At 43.4% G+C, this 14,970-nt stretch overlaps 1 protein-coding gene across 8 annotated transcripts in view; it reads right to left on the bottom strand.

Moving 5' to 3' along the window:
• The window catches only part of CKAP5 (cytoskeleton associated protein 5), a 63,715-nt gene extending 57,461 nt beyond the window's left edge, over positions 1 to 6,254 (bottom strand). For 6 of the 8 annotated variants that reach the window (XM_088653953.1, XM_088653947.1, XM_060274434.2 and 3 more), the window contains exon 1: positions 306 to 528. The gene's annotated coding sequence lies outside the window, so the exon portion shown is untranslated. Of the gene's footprint in view, positions 1 to 305; positions 529 to 5,893 lie in introns of those variants that run through there. The other 2 variants (XM_088653943.1, XM_088653930.1) reach the window with 1 other exon arrangement.
• Positions 6,255 to 14,970: the final 8,716 nt, after the last annotated feature.

Here is a 14,970-nt window from a genome sequence, read left to right on the forward strand (position 1 = left end):
CTGCGACAGGACTTGCCAAAGGCTCCCCAGATACCGTTTCCCGCTCTATGCCCAGCAGGGCCACATTTCCCCAGTTACTGCAGCTCGGAGCCATTCGACATCTACAACCCCCAGGCCAGCACAACAAATCGGCCGACGCCGCTCGCCAGCCAGACCGACCGACCGAGAGACGCTGCTCGGTACAACTTGGCCACCCAATGCAGCGGGGCAGCAGGCCGCTCCCCCGGCATTGTTTATGACAGTCTCCCGCCCAGCTGGCCTTCACCCTGGGGATTTAGGCCTCGCCACCAGTGCCGCCGCCCTACCTTGCAGCGGGCTCGGGATAACGTCGCCTTCCCCCAGGCCGGACTAGGCCGGACTCTCGCTTGCCCAGCAACCGCGGCCCGGCTTAGCAGCAGGAGCGGGCGGAGAGCTGCATCTCCGACCGGCAGAGGAGGCGCCTCCCCCAAGGGCGGGGCGCGTTGCAGCCGGCGACACCAACCTCCGCCTCCCTCCGCACCTGAACGAAGGGCCTTCCCCGGGCCATGTGACAAACAAAGGCAGGGATCCCCACCCTGGACAGACCACGCGCACACTCCGCCCCTTCGCTCTCCCCCACCCCCGACCAGAGAGAGAGAGAGAGAGAGCGCTTCTACTGAGGTTTCCGCGCCGCGGAGGGTCCCCACCCTAACCAGTTCGCAAGCCTTTTTTATTCCTTTTCTGTCGCAAACGGGTTCTCATGCAGAACAAGAGGCCTGGCCAGGAAGGCCATTCGTCCACTTATGTTCAGACTAGCTAGCCAGGCGGGTCGTGCTCCTGAAGAGGCTTCAGTGTATCTTGTCTTGCTGATCTCGCGGGGCGAGGAGCCCGACGGTATGTACAGGGTTGTGCTTATGTGCGGTCTCTGTACAAGGGGCCGTAAATTGAACCTGTTAAAAATAGTGGTCCGAAACAGAATCCGCAAGCATACGTTTTATTGCGAAAAGAACTACTCTGCCTCCAACTGCTGTCGAATAAACATTTTTTGTAACATTGCGCTGCTATGCCAAAATAAGTGGCCTTTGAAAAACGTCCGAGACCCATCTCCCGAAGAATAACCAACTGCAACGTCTTGCCTTAAAGAAGCTGTTGAAAGTGCAACAACTTTCCTCAAATTTACAATTCTGTTCAGGAGACACCTTTAACTGCTCAGAGTTCTGTAGCACTACTCAATGCTTTGTTAGAATCACGTTTTATATAAGCAGCAAAGCTTGGTTTTCCTGCCCTCTTAGAATCACCTAACCTCAGAGGAACACAATGAAAGGTGCACACAAACACACATCAGTATGCTGAAATGCTTTCCACCTACAATCGTAAAATGAAGCTCATAATCCTAATACCAGTCAAGGATAAATACTGCAATAACCACTTAATTTCCATGTGCCATTTCACAGCTTTAATAGACAATACTACAGAGATCAGCAACTAGGTCATTGTCAGAGAAATTAGGTAAGCTCTACCCTTTATGGCTGCAAATGTCTGCAATACCATACAGCAAGGGTTTGCAAACTTTTTCAGCAGGGGCCGGTCCACTGTCCCTCAGACCTTGTGGTATATTTGGGGGGGGAATAATGAACGAATTCCTATGCCCCACAAATAACCCAGAGATGCATTTTAAATAAAAGTACACATTCTACTCATGTAAAAACACCAGACAGACCCCACAAATAACCCAGAGATACATTTTAAATAAAAGGACACATTGTACTCATGTAAAAACATGCTGATTCCCAAACCATCCGTGGGCTGGATTTAGAAGGAGATTGGGCCTTAGTTTGCTACCCATGCCCTAAGCTAGCGAAAAGCACATCAAACAAAATTTTAAAAAAAGTCGAGAAAAAGAGGAACATGTTAATGTATCTAAACCTTAGCATATTTCCATGCTTCTGAAATGCATTCAAGTTCTGTAACCATAATTCCCCTTTTAATAAGAACTTAACCAGGTGGAAACAAAGTTAATAAACAAATCAACATCTACAAAGTTGAAGGAAACAACATTTATCACTGCAAAAACAATTAGTTTTCATTCATTCTGGAATTCTCTGTGTGTGACTGTCAAACCTGAGACCAGGGTTCAAATCCCCACTAAACCATGAAGCTCACTGGGAAACATTGGGCCTGTGTCATATACCTCACAGGGTTGTTGAGAAGATAAAAAGAGGGAGAATCATGCACACTGCCTTGAGTTCCTAAGTGAAAATGCTTGTAGTAAATAAATACATACATAAAGCTAGTAATAGTTTTTTTGGGGGGGGGAAGTGTCTATTAGTGGCTATTAAATCATTACACTATGAGCAAGAAATTTCACATACACCAACACAATATTCTTAAACAGAAATAATTCATTTGACATTTGTGCTTGGTACAATACAAAACAATAATGATTAAAATGATGAAGCCCAACCCTGCAAAACCATAAACATAAACCCTAACCCTAAACAGAATAGAGCATGACCTAATTACAGTCTGCAGAATAATATTCCAGTACATATTCACCACATTTTTGCTTCATCCAGAAAATTTTTTTTCCACTGTACAGTATTTGCAACCAAATTCAGATGAAACATTTTCAAACCGTAATTGGTACCCTACTTGTAAGCACTAGAAGTGTAACACAGTATCTGTATTCAAAGATTAAAAGCAAATGCCTCAGGTCCAGACCTACAAAGCTATTCAGGATTCTCAGTTCATTATCCTAAATGATGAATGAGGTACCCACCAATAGATTGCAGGAGACTTGAAGAAATGTTATTACTATATCGTAAAGAAGCTGCTGTTAGAAACAATGGAGTCTCTAAGTGTGCAGTAGCAATAGTGGGTAAAAATGTCAAAGTAAGACATTTTGAAGTTGTAACATGTTCTAGAGAGTGTTAAAAGAACAAGCATGTTCTGAAATAGAAGATCCATTATGTTCTATGGACTTTCCAAGTTCTGGAATAAAGTGCACTTAGCAACCATGATGAAAGCTACTTTCAGAACAGAGCAGGTGCCTAGGGAAAGGGTCAGCGCAGATATAACATTTTAATAGCTTATCCTCTTTATAAGTAGTTACCAATATTGCAGAGCCAAATTATCTCCGATATAAAAATGTCAGTATCAAATATGTAAGTGCACAGATGCCTAGGATTTATCCAATCCTCCTTGGGACATAGATGCTGGCATTTAAACACACCTCTCCTTCTACAAAAGGATTATTGCCTTCCCTGGTCAAGAGAGAAGTCAATTGAAGATCTACTGCATAAACAAGTACAGTGGTACCTCTACTTACGAATAACTCTACTTACAAATGTTTCTACTTACGAACGGAGCTCCGTCCGCCATCTTGGATGTGGTTTAGATAGGATTTTTTCTACCTTACAAATTTTTAGATAGGGTTGCTTCGACTTACGAATTTTTTCTCCCAATGCATTCCTATGGGATTCGACTTACGAATGTGCGTTCGGAACGCATTAAATTCGTAAGTAGAGGTACCACTTCCAGGTATCTTAAACTGAAGGAGCTCAAGCTCTTAATTATGAAACTTTTTTGGGGGGGGGAATCATGGTCAGCTTTCCAGAGGCATCAGGAAGGGGGGTATTGGACTACATGGATCTTTGGATATTATCCAGCAAGACTTTTTGAATGGGGTACCTCTTGGGTGTGTGATTACAGTGGTGCCTCGACTTATGAATTTAATCCGTTCCGAAGGCACCTTCGTAGGTCGAAAAATTCGTAAGTCGAAAAGCGCCATTGGAAACGTGATTTCCCATAGGAATGCATTGGAAACGGACAAATTCGTAAGTCGAAGCAACCCCATCAAAAAATTCATAAGTTGAAAAAACCCTATCTAAAACCGCCGGGGTTTCTGTTCAGATGTCGAGAAATTCATAAGCGTGCGGCCATTTGTCCCATTTGTAAGTTGAAAAATTAGGTTGTCGAGTCGTTCGTAAGTCGAGGTACCACTGTATATGTAAGTATTATTGCCCACAATAAGCATTAATGTGCATCCCACTTTGAAGAAGGCACTAACAATGGCCATTAAACCACTCATACCTATAGGTATATAAACATTCTAAGCATAGAAACCCTAGCAAATGGCTTAGATGTAAGGCCCACTGGAGGAAAAATCATTCACAGAATAGCTCCTAAGTGTCTCTACTACACTAGAACCAGCTCCAGGTTTGATAGGCCCATGCCAACTTGCTGTCTAGGGGACCCCTGTCCTCACCATAAGGCTCACTGTCTTCTTCACCCTCTTGCGTTGGACAGTAGGGAATGGAGGTTGTTCCTTGTTTGCCACTTCTATCACCAATAGTTCACCTGAACAAACTGACAGCAACAACATCCACTGACCGCCAAGAAAGGAAAGGCGGTTGGTACCGCAGGCTATCAATGCTGCTCATTAGTGCACCAGAGCAAGTGAACACCAATGGTTTCTGGGAACGGCAACTGCTGATGTGAGCTCCTCTGCCCAGTAGAAGCAGCAACTGACAGTCATCACTGGTTCACAGTGGTGACAGCTGCCCTAGCATTCATCACTGCTCCCTATGTCATGGGTGAGCAAAGAGCCATCCGAGGTTCTTCTACTTCTCTGGGAAGCCCCTACCCAGGGCTAGATTTTTCTGGCAACGGCCATGGCCTCAGGAGAGCCCACTACCAACCACAACCTATCTGTAGAAGTAGAAGTATCCATCACAGCAGCATGATTGGGTCCTCCTGAAGGTATTAAAAGTTCTACTCCTCTTCCCCTCTAGATTAGATTAGGTACATGTAATGTCGTGAACACCAATGCTTTTTATAGCCTCTCTTCATCCCTCAGAGAAGCAGATAGGAACTTCTAGTGTCTGTCAACTCACACATGCAGCAAGCAAGCAGCACCGTTGGAAAGGAAGAGGACAGACAAGCAGTTCCTGTTTCTAGTCAACAGTGTCACTCACCCTACTGGGCAAGTGAGCTAGCAGCAATGACAGCACAGAGTGGTATGGTGTCTACAGTTGCTCACTCAACTGCCTTCTCCCCTTCACTAGAAGAGCAGTAGCTCAGTGGTGGAGCATCTGCTTTGCCTGCAGTAGGGACACCTGCCTGAACCCCTATAAAGTTGCTCCCGGCCAGGGCAAACAAGATTGAGCTGATGAACCAGTGACCTGACTCAATACAAGAGCTTTTTCTATATTCCTAGTAGCGACTGGTACTTCCTGCTTGCTCAAGTGGGCAACTGGCAGTAAGCAAAATTCTACCCCCTGCCCCGTGCCTAACCTTTGACCAGGGATGGGAGGGGAGATGCAAGTGAGTGAGCTTGCCTAGTGAAGGGGGGGCATGGGGCTTCCACCGGACAGCAAGTTGCTGAGGGCCCCTCTAAACCTGCAGCCCTCAGCAGCGCATGCCCACACACAGATAGAGATGACTCGAGCGGGAAGCCCTATTCCGCTGCGCACCTCAGAAAGAGCGCAGAGAGCGGGGGCTTGTTCTACAGGCGACGCCGAGATCGGTGGAGGGCCTTCCGTAGCTACTGCCCGCTAATGCCGGCTTATTTATTATTATTATTATTACTTAATAAATGTGTATGCCGCCCTTCATCGGTAGATCTCGGCGAGGTTCACAACATAAAAAATACAAGATAAAAAAACACAAAATACGCAACGCAAACCAAGAACAAACGCAAACCAATAACCCTCCCTCCCCTCAAGAGCAGCGGGGTGGGGATGGAGCTGTGTTTTGGAGCCCATCCTGAGGACCAGCAACTAAAAGACCAGAATGGCAGTAAGGACGAGGCGGAGCCCGGCCGCCTCAGAGCAACTGCCTTTCTCTGCGCTCCGCGCCCCGGCCGTCCTCGCCCAAGCCCCGCTTTCCATGCCCCTGCTGAGGCCACCCTCTCATGCAGGCGGCGGATACTCACCTAGGCCGCGACCGGCCAAGAGGTAAGGCAAACCTCGGGCAGCTCCTCAACTGGGTTTGAAATCACCGACGCAGGCCACACCTCCCAATATCCTCGTTCTCCATTGGCCGCCACTATGCCCGCCCTTGCCCCCAATCTGACACTCCATTGGGCGGTTTGAATCCGGCCCTGCGCCTGTGTCCCTACAGAGGGGGCTGCTCTCAGCGGCAACTCGCCTTCGCGGGCGCTGCCCCTTCGGCCGTTTGTTTCCCGAGCGACGCCGGCTCGCCTTGGAGCAGGTGCCGCCGCTGCCAGGCGAGAGGGAGGTGTCCAGAGTTTCGCGGAAGTTCTCGTGCTCAACCGCTTTCTGCTTGAAGAGTCCAGAGACGAAGTGGCGGAGGAGGAAGCCAAAGCCAAGGCGCTCTTCCGCTCTGTTTAGTTTCTAAAATGGGAGCTGGAGAAAAGCTTCGCAGCTACCTTATAATGTCCTTTTCATCACTGCTAGGCTTTTCATAGCTGCGTGACAGGCAGATGTTCGGGTGGTGTGTTTTCTGGCATGGAGATGGTGCAACAGAGAAAGCCCCCTGTGTTTTTGCCTGTTGTGCATTTGCTAAAGGGCACAAGAGTTTTGGGAGGAAGCTGAGTGGTGCTTGGTTGTTGTTGTTTTAGTAATGAGGGCAAAGGCGTTCTTGATTATTACTTAAATAGTTAAAGCTTACTCTCACATTTCACAGATAAAAATAGGGGCACTTTGTGTGCCAAGCTCCAGATAGGAGAGGAGTCTGTCCGAGCAGAGGGAATAACTAAGTAGACAGTGGTAAAACAAGCATAATCCAGAAGCTAATTCACTGCAACAAACAACCACTTTAAGAGACTAACAGGTACTGTTGGAAGTTTGGACAGAAGAGGGTTAAAAGGAATTGGAGACTGCCTTAATCATAGCACAGTTGCTAGTACGGTTCTTTGTCAATGTGCATCTGCATATTTGGATGTAATCACAAACACTACAAAATGGTAAGGAGCCTCCAGTAAAATGAAAGGAATTAAACTTGGGTAAAGCACCAGACCTTCGGAAACTTCACCACTCCGAGAACTACTACCGTATTACTATTAAATCGCTTGGAAATGGAAGATGCCATTCCACAACTGGAGTGTCAAATTAATCCAGGTTAACACAGAAAGTCAAAGAGAGGTTTAATGCAGGATTCGGAAAATAATCACAACTTTTTACTACACCATGGAAACAAAATGGAAGTGTGTTAATACATAAGATCTGTCATGATTTGAAGACATTTTAAATCAGGGCTGAAAAGTATTTTGAAATTTTAAGCAGTAATGGAATTTATTTTTAGGGAACTCTCCCCACCGCCTGCGCTGAAAGCACAAAGCCATATTTATAATCTGCATTAATTATTGTGAAAACAAAATACAACTTGTTTATTGTATTTTCCCCAAAATTAATTTAAGTCATAAGATAATGTTTCCTCTTTTTCTGAACCATTTAGACACAGTACTGAGATAAGTTGCATGACAAGTGTGTGAGTCTAGTTTGCAGGCTTACTCAGAAGTAAATCCCACTGGGTTCAATGGAGTTTACTGCCAAGTCTGCATAGAACTGCTGCTTTGGGTGCCCCCCCCCTTAATTTTTGTTCACAGCAAGTTGGAGGCATCACTTACTAATCTCTCATTACCGGTAGTTCAGTCGCATGTGGCTCTGTTCAGCTGTCTTTCCTTCTCTGTTCAGTCCCCCTTTCCTTATCCCTTTATAGAACTACTGCGTCATGCGTGCATGAACACTCACATTCAAAATGCAACGTGTTCAGAGCAAGAGATTAAATGGGAAAGTATGGGAGAGAAGTGAACCTGGTGGAATCTACACACATATAAAAATCGTTTTGGGAAAAAAAATTAATGCGTTTTTAAAAAATACATTGAATTTTCCATAAGGCTCACCACCGCCATCTAGTGTCACATTGTATACTGCACTTAAAACGTTTTATTTGCAGCTGCATAGCTGAGTCCTGGGGACAGGAGAGTTTACACCTCGCACTCCACTGCTGCCCAATTATGCGTAGGCAGAAAAGAAGGCAGAAGGTATTGTTGCATCAATGCATAAACATAATTTTCGAGGCAATCACTCCCATTGGCGTTGCTTCTCTTTTGTTTACATCCATTATTGTAAAAGTAAGACGTCATCTTTATTAAGAGATCTTTTGGAAAAAGATATATAAAGTAGATTCTGAGTATGTGCTTCAACAAGAACCTTCTAGTTCTGTAAAAGATAAATCAACCACATAATATTGTCGGACTCCCCACCCCCATTAGACCCAGCCAGCATGGCTAATGGTCAGGGATGTTGGGAGGTGTAATTCAACATCACCTGGATGGTCAAAGGTGAGCAATTTCTGCTCTAAAATATCGTGAAATACTCTTATTGCACCCGCTCAGTTCTCGTCACTTTTGTCCAGTCTTTCAAGAGCACTCCTTTCTGCCGCCTTCTGCCGTGCTAGCGACGTCTAGTGACGGCGCAAGATGACCAATGGAAGCTTCACAGGTGACATTTTCCTAGATTCGAGCAGCCAATCAAGAGGCGAGCGGAGAAGTCCATTTTCTGCGTCTTTTAAGTAGAGCAGCTGGATTGACGCCGCCTCTTACGTCTCCGTCACAACAATGACGAATAATAAGATCAGGGCGGACGGGTTTTTTCGTCCTGACTGTTGACGTTGTCAAAGGTTCATGCTTTTCTTAATCTGGCTTCACCTTCCCTTCCTCCTCAGGGGTGGATTCCAAGGACCTTTTTAAAAAAGCCTGCAACTGTAGGCAACCACGTTGTTTCATTGGGGGAGATCCAAAAATAACAAGAGTCATAATGTATTAGGGCCAATAAAAGAGTGCAGAGCAGTGAGCAAGCTTCCCAGTTGATGTAAACTTCATAAGACTTTTCATCTTATTGGACTTTAGGCAAATGAAGGAGCGAGGAGAGGACATGATGAAAAAGTCTGCCAACAAGTTAAAATAGCATTAAAATGTTACATAGACTAAAACTGCAATCCTAACTTGCTTAAACATAGTTGAAACAAAAAATAAAAATAAAAATTCCTTCCAGTAGCACCTTAGAGACCAACTAAGTTTGTCATAGGTATGATAGATATGAGCTTTCGTGTGCAAAGTTCATACTGGTCTCTAAGGTGCTACTGGAAGGAATTTTTATTTTTATTTTTTGTTTCGACTACGTCAGACCAACACGGCTACCTACTTGTAACTTGCTTAAACATAATAGCACTTGCTTCAGATAATATGTGCATGGGATTGGGCTCCAATTAGGCTAGTTTTGCTTTGTGCAAAAAGCTTTCAGGTTGAAGTAAAGGCTACCAGTGCAGAGAATAGTAAGCACTAGCAGTTTTTCGGTTTGTATTTTCACTCTCACTTGTCTTTGGTGCAACCTAGTCATTTTTGCACCAAATGCAGCCTAACCTAAGGCAGCAGTCATATACACATTTACTTACAAACTCTACGTGACTTGTTTCTGCCCTACTCATGCATGCATAGTGGTGTGTGTATATATCCAGTGTTATCCGTTTCTCTCCTCTCCCCCATTTCTTTTTGCAGATCATCCAGCCTGCTGAAGGGTCTTGAGGATCTCAAAAGCTTGCACACTTTTTTCCCTAATGAAGGTGTCGTTCTTTATTGTCTGATCAGTTTTGAAAAACTAGAAAGCTTGCTAATTCCCACCACTTCTAAACCTAAAGCTATCCTGAAGCCTCTGGAGTGGAGGCAACATGCCTCTTCCTCTCCTGTCTCCTGGTCTTTTTCAGGAGTGCCCAAGAAAAGAGGTGTCCTGTGTCCTTCTCCTCCCACCCACTTCTGTTGCTTCTTTATATAATAAAGTGATAAAACACTGAATTCCAGCGAGTGATTAATGATGGACACCAATCCCTGATATGAGAGAAAATAAAGGAGACATTGTGGGACAGAGATAAATAAAGGATGCCCTGTGTATCCCACTGCTGAGATGCAAGTTTTGTCTCCTTGAACATTATCCCATATAACTCAGTGGATGTCATTAAGCAGCAAGCCACCTCCTATCGGATGCACTCACTCTGTTTTTACACATTTATCATTGCCTCTTAACCTTAGGGGGAGGTCTTCACTAGGTTTTACTCAGCATAGAAATTAATCAACATGACTAAGTTAGGTCCATTAAGTAAAACTTAGCTGTTTTCTGAATCCCTAGGTAGTAATCAACTAATGGTTGCCCATCATCAGCCTAGGGCAGGCAATTAAGATTAGCAACACCAAAAACAGTTTCTAAAAAGGATATCCTCTATCCCACGAATGTTTACATTCAGACTTAATTGATAAAGTTCAGCAAAATGGGTAATACAAATACTTTTTATATGAATAGTTGGAATTTTTACCGGAATCAGCTATTGATTATGACATGACTGGTGGGTTCAGGCACCTTGCTGGTAAGATTCCAGGCTATTTATATTTAAGTTAACAATGAGTATGACTTCCAGAACAGAAAAGATTGCTTGGCATTTGGTAAGACAATAAACACACTTCTATGAGTCTTCAAGCATGCAATTTCTTTTGGACTACTGTACTTTGAAGGATTCTAGGCTGTACTGAGTCTCCCAATGATACAAGGGTATTATTATTACAGTATATCCCTTTGTGGATCCTGCTTTGCATTTTTTAATCCATATCAGACTGGTATATACCAAAGCTAATGAAGCAATTCAGAGTGTGATACATGATCTGTTCCCCATTGTAGTTTTCTTAATTGAATATGCCATTTGTGTATGTTGCGTAGATGTTACAATTGTGTCACATTAAGACTGCAGTCCAATGCAGTTATTCCATTGGAACACAATAGGTCTTCTAAATTCTTCTTCTTTGCCGATCACTCGCAGCCGAGTAAGATTGTCTTTCATAAACACAGTTTTAACAAGGAGTCCGTAAGTGACCGTGGAGGCCAATTCTGGATCCACACATCCTTCCACAGTGGGGAATGGTGTAATGTTGGGAAATGTTGATCACTTCTCCTACCTAGGTCCACAAGGGCCGACATTGATGGCGAAATCCAGCATCGCCTGAGCTCTGCTAGTGCGGCTTTCTCCTGATTGAAGTGCAGTGTTGGAGGACTGGGACATTCGTAGGGAAACCAAAATGCTTGTTTACAAAGCTATTATACTACCAACCTTACTATATGCTTGTGAAACATGGACCACTTATAAACTTCTAAATTAACACGTACCTCATCAGGCAATCTTTACTCCTACTTCTGGCCTTGTAATGAAATTGTATCAGGTAGTTATGGGTGTCTCACCTGTACTGAACATTTTTGAGTGCAAGGCAGGCCTGGTATGGATGTGAATTGTTGTGTTTCCAATTCTAGAAAATGCTTTACAGACTCAACACCATTTGACTAGATTAACTTTCAACTCCACCTTATGGTAAGGTGATATATGAAGATGAACCGTCTTCATGATTCCTTGGTACCAATATTCAAATCTGTTTACTCCGAGTAAAGTGGTTTGGCAATTGCCCTTACTGTCTTGATAGGTGGCAGGCACAGCCTTGTCAACTATGGCAGAATTTCTAGGGCTGGATGAATAGAGCTGCTTTTTCCAGCCAGAATGTGTATGATATAGCAAGATACAAGAACAATGAGCCTTTTTAGACAAACTGGAATGGACCATTGCCAGTCCCACAGCTGAATCCTGCTGTTTGGAAAGAAGCATTTTGCTGTTTTCTCATTTCACATTCACTGACCAGCGCTGTAAAAGGTCTACCATAAGTGAATCGCCAGTGTTCTTACATAGAATTATATGTTGATAGTTCCACTTTGTTTGGAATAGCACATTCCCACTGGTTAAGGGTGGAGCGATTTAATCAAGCTTCATATTTTGAAATTAATGTATTTCCTAAACAAACATGGATTCTACTGGTTTTTAGAACAACTGAAACGTATTGGTTTGTAATTAAATAGAATGTTTATATGACCTAGCAGCATAATTCAGAATCTTTGCTCATATACAATGGTACCTCGAGTTACAAATGCTTCAGGTTACAAACTCCGCTAACCTGGAAGAGTTACCTCGAGTTGAGAACTTTGTCCCAGGATGAGAATGGAAATTGTGCTGGTGGCGCAACGGCAACAAAAGGCCCCATTAGCGAAAGCACATCTCTAGCTAAGAACAGTTTCAGGTTAAGAACGGACCTCTGGAACAAATTAAGTTTGTAACTAGAGGTACCACTGTAATCCATATTCATGGACATGGAAGTAACCAAAGTTATTTCAATATGTATGTATAAGAAATATTCTTATCCACTCTACTAGGGAATGGGACCAACCAAGCAAGTATGAGGATATTTGCATTCTTTTCCTTTCTTTGCTAGGAGAAAGGAAGTTATTTCTAGTATCTGTAACTCATTGGATAATGATATGCAGATCCCTAAGCAGCATGGGAGAAGTCCACTATTGTTTCTATTTTAATATAGAGTCTTGCAAAGGGTACAGAGCTGGTATTTCAAGATTTATATGCAGGCTAATAAGAGTAAACCAAATCTTTTTTTAGTGATTATAATGTTTTAAGATGGCTGTGTGTTATAGAGTAAATTAAGAATACTCAGGTATGAGATATCCATTTCTCTCATCTGATACTCAGTAAGTAAACTTATTAACTACAATAATGAAAAGTCCAATAAAGTCCAACAATACCAAGTGTTCTTTTTGCAGCTACACAAAAGCTTAAGTCTTGAGGTTCTTGTGTGTAGGTGGAAATGTTAATAAAATAATGTTAATAAAAATGTCTTCCGCATCTGACCATGCAAAATAGGACATTTTTATGAAGGATACTGTGAATTTTTACACTGCAACTTGCCTTTTGTGAATACTGATTATATACTTCTTATAGGGCCAATGAAGGGATCTGCTGCATATAAACAATATATATATTGTGCCAGTGTATGTGATGTGTCTGTTAAATCATTTTTGCTATTTATCCCAAGGGTCTTACATGATGCATCACCATATTTTATGCTGCTTGGGGCACATATTTTTGCTATTTTTGAAATATATATGCTGCCATTATCTATTATCCTTGCTTTGAGGAAATATATAGATCTAAGGATGAATGTAGGCTGAGATGTCAAGTGCTGGAAGTAAGATTTTTAGGCTGGCCTTCAGAAGATGAAACTGCTCCCATTTGAACACAAAGCCTCTTTGGGTGTCACTGCACAGAAGATACATGGCTGATTTAATGATATACTGTACTGAACTTTGGGGGTGTAGTGAGGCAGATAAATCTGTGTATTAGAATATTAAACTTTGGTTCATCGTGGAGCATTCTGGGATGAGTCCAAACTCCAGCATCCTAGGAATGTATCAGGCCCCTTTAAGATGGATGTCTCTATGACAGTTCAATTGCTCCCTAACTGTGAAGGTGGCGCTGTGGGTTAAACCACAGAGCCTAGGGCTTGCTGATCAGGTCAGTGGTTCGAATCCCCGTGATGGGGTGAGCTCCCTTTGCTCGGTCCCAGCTCCTGCCAACCTAGCAGTTTGAAAGCACATCAAAGCGCAAGTAGATAAATAGGTACCGCTACAGTGGGAAGGTAAATGGCATTTCCGTGTGCTGCTCTGGTTCGCCAGAAGCGGCTTTGTCATGCTGGCCACATGACCTGGAAGCTGTACGCCACCTCCCTCGGCCAATAACGCGAGATGAGCGCCACAACCCCAGAGTCGGTCACGACTGGACCTAATGGTCAGGGGTCCCTTCACCTTTAAAGGCAGGAACCAACTCTTATCTAACACCAGATCTGTTACATGGGAGGCGTATTTGGGGTCAGGAGTCTACCAGCCTAGGGTGAATAAAGACCCTGCTGGGGCAAAGGTTGTTTTTGGAATGCAAAAGGGAGTATCTGCATACCCCAAACCAGTGAATGATATAACCATCCACTGCCTTGTTCTTTTGACAATACATGATGAATGCTTATCACCTCATCATTGCTTGATCTGCATATGAAACCCTAATTGGATTGGCTCATTTGTTCAGATCCCTCGTGGGTTGTCTTATTTAGGTTAAGGTGGGGGATTTGAAATGTAGTTTTGCTGAATGTCTTTGTTCTGGAATGAAAAGTCAAGCCATGTGCCCGGAGGGTCCTTGCCTGAGGGGAAGGAGGTCCGAGATTCTGTTTGTTTTCAAGTATCTCTAAGTAAGCATATACGTATTAGTCAGCAATAATAAACGACGTTATTATTTTAAGCGCTTGTAACTTTTCTTAAGAACTGTGTAACCATTTTTAGTAGTTATTCTCTCTTTGACTAAATCCTGGAAAGACAACTTTGTCTTCTTGCTTCTTGTTCTCCAGCTGCAAAGCTAAAACCCAGTGTCTGCCTGCTCGACCCCACCAGTTGAGTTTCTGCCTGCGCCATAGTGGCCCAGGACTGTGCAGCCTAGGCTGGTGGCAGCTTTTCTACCTCGTTGCCCTGCTTCTCTCCATTCTACCTTGAATTAGGAGGACTGGGAAAGGGGGGGCAAGGAAGGGGGGCTTTCCTCACCCCCCCTTTCACCACAAGGGGTACATTATTTTACATCTACACTTGAGAAACTGGGTGCAAGGCAGGACAGAAAATCCATGCCAAAAACATCATTGCCAAGGTCAAAGCTGACCCACCAGCAGATGGGGAAAAGCCATCTGGATCTGTTATTTGGCAAAGGATGTCAAGTTATGGATGCAGCTGCAGGTGTCATCAAATCCACAAAATTAGTCTGGGGCAGTTAGGTACTCGATGTTTAAAGTTTGAAGCTGCAAGTATTAGTTTTGTCCATTAACAGAATGGACCTCAAAATGGTCAAATAATTGCTTCTGGACTAAAAATGGCTTCTCTACATCAATACCAGCTGTGAAGTGTGTAACTACCGTAGGAACAAACTTGGACAGGTTAATAGAAATTAATTGTCTAAGTAGCTACAAACTTTGGTTAGTAATTATTTTTAAATTAGACTAGTGTTTAGATTTATTAAGGAAGCTAATAAGGTAATTAGTCATTATTCTGTAAGTTCTCATTTTATTTGTAAGAATCATTTCAT

Source organism: Zootoca vivipara, chromosome 1, assembly GCF_965207765.1.
Source record: "Zootoca vivipara chromosome 1, rZooViv2.hap1.1, whole genome shotgun sequence".
NCBI lineage: Eukaryota > Metazoa > Chordata > Lepidosauria > Squamata > Lacertidae > Zootoca > Zootoca vivipara.